Source organism: Cavia porcellus, unplaced genomic scaffold (genome assembly GCF_034190915.1).
Source record: "Cavia porcellus strain 051 isolate PalLab524CR breed Dunkin Hartley unplaced genomic scaffold, mCavPor4.1 scaffold_27, whole genome shotgun sequence".
In the NCBI taxonomy this organism is placed as follows: Eukaryota; Metazoa; Chordata; class Mammalia; order Rodentia; family Caviidae; genus Cavia; species Cavia porcellus.
The window spans coordinates 10,744,817-10,750,620 of record NW_026947510.1 but is presented as its reverse complement, the minus strand read 5'-3'; the positions used below and the strand labels follow the sequence as shown (position 1 = coordinate 10,750,620).

Below are 5,804 nucleotides of genomic sequence, written 5' to 3'. Positions count from 1 at the left end.
GTATGATTCAGTTCTGTTATTTGCTGATTTTCTGTCTGGTTGAGTATCCCTTGGTGTTGATGGTGTGTTATGATCTCCTGTTATAACTGTGTTATTGCTAATTTGATTTTTCATTTCTATTAATACTTGCTTTATATAACTGGGTACTCTGACATTTGGTACATATATATTTAAGATAGTTATCTCTTCCTCTTAAGTTTTTCCCTAACCAGTACGTGATGATCTTCTTTATCTCTTCTGATCATTCTTGGTTTGAAGTTCACATTGTCTGCAAACAGAATAGGTACTCCCACTTTTTGAGGGATCCCTGTTGCATGAAGTATTGTTTTCCATCCCTTGATTTTCAGTCTGTGAGTATCCTTTTGGGTTAGATGGGTTTCTTGTAGACAGCATATGGTTGGGTGTTGTTTCTTGATCCATTCTGTCAATCTGTTTCTTTTCATTGTTGAATTGAGACCACTTACATTAATGGTTATAACTGATATTTATTGGTTTATTGTTGACATTTTATCTTGCTGCTGTTGCATCTTTATCTTTCCATTCTGTTTAATTGTCTGCTTTGGGAGAACATGGCGGATAGATAGCAGTGGCTACAGAGGCTCTCTGAGATACCCTGCTTAGAATCCAGGAATGGTGCAGTACGAGGAGTCCTAAGCAAGGGGAGATATACCCTGCCTACACAGGAATGAACTAAGTTAAGAAAAACCAACTGGAAATGCAATCCTGGTGCTATAACAGCAACAGATAAAATCTCAGCACAGAAGCTGGAACCCATGCCACTAGAAGCCGCGATTTGAATTTCCTACTGCTGAGCTGCATCTAAATCAGCACAGTAGGGAGAGAGACACGTGAAAGCTCTGAGAGTGGGAATTGGCGAACCCAGTGAGAGCAGGACTGGTAAGGAGCTCTGCATCAACCTGCAGTGAGTGAGCAGAATGGGGACCCTTCCATAGAGTAGAAGGCTCCAGCAAAGGACATACTGGGACCGAGCAGATGTGCTGGAACAGGATGCTGCAGTGACTTTAGTCTCATTTTCCCCTCTCAAGCAGGATTGATGGTGAGTGCTTGGCCTGGGTGACGCCACTGACTAAGACCCATTAGGCTAGCCTAAACCAGGTCCCAGTGCCTGGAGGTACACTCTAGCAGTGAAGCCTTCAGTAGATTGACCTGGAGGGGTGGGCCAAGCATAGGCTGCCCAGGTCTGTGTCTCCCTAGTACACTGCAGTGCGCAGGAACACTTAGCCAGCACAATTCAAACAACTGTAACAAAGAGAAAAAAACTGGGCCTCCTATATTCACTGGAATGGAAGGAACAAAAATATGGGAAGAGGAAGCAACAAGAAAGGGTCCTCAGTCCCCAATCCTGAGAACACTGATTCAGGAAAGGGAAATGCAAAGGAGGACAGAAAACATGTAATATCAGACAAGGCACCAATAGACATAAAGCGATATCTCCGGAGCATCATAGACGAGTTTAAAAATGAGGACTTTAACAAAATAAATCAAGATATAAGTAGAATAGTTAGAGAAATGCTAAACATCGCCCAAGAAAAAACAGATGGTGGAATGGAAGAACAGAAGAAAAGGGGAGAATTGTTTGATGGAGAAAATGGAGAAAACATAGAATACATGAAGCAGGTTCAAAGAGATTACCAGGAAACTAAAAACTCTATCGAAAGCTGGCATAACAGCTTGAAAGAAACCAAGGATAGATTATCTGAACTGGAGGACAGATTTGTGAGGTGAGAGCATGATATGAAAAACTTCTTAAAAATAACAAGAAAACAAACAGCAATAATACAAAGGCTAGAAGATGATAAGAGGATCTATAACTTAAGAATTAAGAACATAAAAGAAGAAGTAGGGATACAAACAAATGAACTACAAAGGCTATTTACAGAAATAATCCAAGAGAATTTCCCTCACTTAGCAAAAGGTAAAGATACTTAGATGTATGGGGCATACAGGACCCCAGCCACCTAAAACCCAAACAGAGCTACACTCAGGCATATAATAATCAAAATTCCAGAAATCCAGTATAAGAACAGAATATTAAAAGCCATCAGAAACAAGAAACAGATCACTTACAAGGGAACACCCATCAGAATTACAGCAGACTTCTTAGCACAAACCATCAAATCACGAAGAGCATGGGGGGAAATAATTCAAGCTTTGAAAGATAATAACCTCCAGCCTAGATTGATATATCCTGCATGACTGTCCCTAGAAATTGATGGAAAAACAAGGTGCTTCCAGGATAAAGAGGAACTAGGGGAATTTGCAACCACCAATTCAACTCTACAGAGAATATTGCAGGATATTCTAATAAAGGAAAATACCAAGATTCCAGAAACAGTGGCAGAGAGGCCACAATAAATGGAGCAGAAAGCGAAATGAAGAAGACAAACTGACAACAAATGACAGAAAAAGAACTCAACAGAAATGAGGCAGAGAGGATTGGATGGTAGGAACAGCTATTTTGGAGAAAACAAGACATCATAATAGCCAGTGCTGATTTAGTATCATCTTGTTTTGAAGTCCCATCAAGCTTTTATTCTTCTGTCTCCATTGGTCTTAACAGGTTGTATCTTATTGGATTTTATTATATGTGATAATATAAGCAAAAACTTCTATAGACAAGGAGATTATAAAGAAACCATTGTTCACTTTCTGATAGTTGGTTCTAAATACCCTGTAATACTGTCATTTTCTTGAATGGTTTTACATTGTCTTGATATGTTTGGTGTTACATTATACAAAGTTATACTCAAAGATTTCAAGGAAAGAGACACTATGGTAACTCCTTTTATGTCAGGATATCTTGTGGTGAAACACTATTTTGCTTAAATGGTTATGCTTTGACCTGCATTGTTTTGTTGTTATGCTGTCTTTTATCTCAACCTCCTCTTTTTAAAATTATTTACTTTTTTATTTTTATCTTTTTAATTAAGGGAAAAATAAATAAAAAATAGCAGGATACATTATAATAACCCACTTTGATTTCCTATTAACTTTATTTGAAACCCTGTATTGCCCTTACCATCTTGTTTTGACTGATTTTCCTCTTTTCTGCTTTGCTTGATAGAACCAAGTTCAAAAGTATAGGCAACAACTGTGAAGACAACAAGATTCATTATGACACCCATTCTGGTTGATTATTATCTTCTTTTAAAGTCCTGTAATGTCTCCAATGTTTTGGTTTTATTCTTTACTGTTTTGTTCAATTTTATTATAACTGATGATATAGGCAATTCTTAAGATAGCTAGAGGCAATATGGTAACCATTGTTGATCACCTAGTATTTTGTTTTTACATTATCTATTATGTCCATCCTTTGGTTTGACTGACTCTGTTCTGTTATGTCACATTTGGTTTTACTCTCTTCAAAAAAAAGTAATAAGAACTGTGGGAGTAATAAAATGTGTAATTGTCTTTGTACAAAAGAAAGGAAAAGAAAGTGCTCTAAAGGGTATAATTGCGTGTATATTTAAGTGTATAAGATAGATAACCATATTACTGAGTTTTGTTGGATCATTGAACAAAACTGTTTGCAGTCTCACTGTTTGAAAGTCCACTTTATATGCTTTAATTTTGTAACTTGAACAACTATTTCTAAGATAACAATATGTAATGTATTAACTAGTGATTTCCTGTTTATTTTTTCTGAAATTCTGTATAACTTGCACCCTTTTTCTGTTTTTTTTCTTTTTCTCCTTAAATAAAAGTTTAAAAAATGTAAAAAAAAATTGTCTGCTTTGATTAGTGGTTTTTTTCCCTAAGTGTATCTAAATTGTCTTTCAGTATTCTTTGCAGGGTTGGCTTGGTGATCATGAAGTTCTTCAGTTGTTCTTTGTCGTGGAGGTATCTTATTTCTCCATTGATTTTGAAGGACAGTTTTGCAGGGTACATCAGTCTAGGTTGGAAATCATTTTCCTTTAGGATCTGAAATACTTCACTCCATGCTCTTCTTAACTTTATTATTTTTGCTGAGAAGTCTGCTATGATTCTGATAGATTTTCCTTAACAGGTGATCTGTCTTTTCTCTCTAACATTTTTAATATTCAATTCTTATATTGGATTTCTTGAATGGTGATTATTATATGTCTGGGTGTAGTTTTATTTTAGTTCTATATGCTTCATTGATCCTGACGTCAGTTTCCATTCTTATGTTTGGGAAATTTTCAGCTGTTACTTGTCTAAATATCCTCTTGATATCCTTTGTGTTGTCCCCTTCTTTTTCATTTATACCTATCAATCTTACGTTGTTTTTCTTTGCATCATCCTGCACCTGTGGAATTGTTATTTCCTGATTCCTTGTTATTTTTAAAAGATCTTGCCTTTCCTGTTCACTAACTGCAATCTTGTCTTCGAGGTCTGAAATTCTATCTTCACTTTCGTTGAGTTGGTTTTGAAAACTTTCAATGGAATTTTTGATTTCCTGTATATCTCTTTGAATATGCTTCATGTATTGTTTGTTTCTTATATTGTTCATCTAGAGATTCTGTGTTTTGTGTCTTCTTTAGATGTGTTTATCATCTCTTTCATTACTTTTATCATTTCTTCTTTTACCTTGGAGATTATTTCTATTTTGAATTCCTTTCAAACTTCCCGGAGTTGCTTCTTTATTTCAGTTGCTATTATTTCAGGTATTTCAGGTGTTTGGCATATATTTTCTTCTATGTACATAGCTCCTAAGGTTTCTTGGGATGGGCTGGTTAGAGGTTGTACTTCGGTCTTTCATTTTGTCATTTTCCTATATTTCCCTGTTTCAAGTGTTGTTCTAAGGCTTCCTGTGGGCCTATTGGAAATTGTCTTCTATGCCCTCAGCTCTGGCCACCCAGTTCCCCGGATTGAGACAGGGTCACTGGAAGTGGTGCAGGCAGGCCCAAGACCTGCAGAGCCAGTGAAGTATGTAGGAAGCTGAAAAATTCCTTGACTGGTGGGAGTGATGATCTAAACTCCAGGGGCTCGGCATGGTACTGGGACACATACCTCTGGCTGCCCAGTTTCCAGGATTGAGGCGGAGCCAGCCAAGCCTCTTGGTCACTTTGTATAAAGTCATTTTATGGAAGTTAGGGTATTCATGATAATGAATGAAGAATAATGAAAGCCAATGGAAGGTGAATGCTAGCAGTTTGGTGAGTGAAGATTATTCAAGTACCAGCAGGGAAGCATATCAGTCTGAATTTGTATTTTGATTCGCAGATTTTGCAGGATCTCAAATTACTGCATGGCATGTATCTTTAGGACTGTTGGTCAAACCTACAAATATTAAGTCATCCAGTGCAGGTTTTTCATACCAGTTCTATGTAGGTGATATTGAAAAGCCACAATTTTCATCAGGTTCCTTATCTTTCAAGAATAAGCAAGATAATTCGTATCTTATAATCTAAATCTTACATTACAAAGCTTATGGTACAGTTCCCAACAGTCAAATTTTAGCACTGCCTCTGAATTTCCATTACAAATTTACACTTGGTTTTCCAATTAAAATGGGCTTTTGTGAATCCCCTGCTGATAGCCATTGGCTTGATAAAAAGTAACTTCATTTGTAGCAAGGGTGTTTAGGGAACCTAGCACAAGGCTGACTCTTCTGCTATTGCCTTGAGCCCAGCTGTGCTGAAATATTAAACTTTAGTAAATTAAGTGAAATTGCAGCTCCTTGGCCGATACAATAATACCCCTTTCTTTTCCTGCAGACCATCGTTACCATGAGTTTTCTGTACAATGCTTCTGCACTGAGAGAAATACGATTCGGAATATCTTCCAAATCCAGGCAGCTGTCTCATTTTTAAAATAATTGT

At 36.9% G+C, this 5,804-nt stretch overlaps 1 protein-coding gene across 2 annotated transcripts in view; it reads left to right on the top strand.

The window, feature by feature from the left end:
- The window catches only part of LOC134473484 (endogenous retrovirus group K member 5 Gag polyprotein-like), a 97,741-nt gene that overhangs the window by 87,580 nt on the left and 4,357 nt on the right, over positions 1–5,804 (top strand). The window contains exon 3 of one of the 2 annotated variants that reach the window (XR_010043731.1): positions 3,086–3,682. The exons of the other annotated variant lie outside the window; for it this stretch is intronic. The gene's annotated coding sequence lies outside the window, so the exon portion shown is untranslated. Of the gene's footprint in view, positions 1–3,085; positions 3,683–5,804 lie in introns of those variants that run through there. 2 annotated transcript variants of the gene reach the window in all.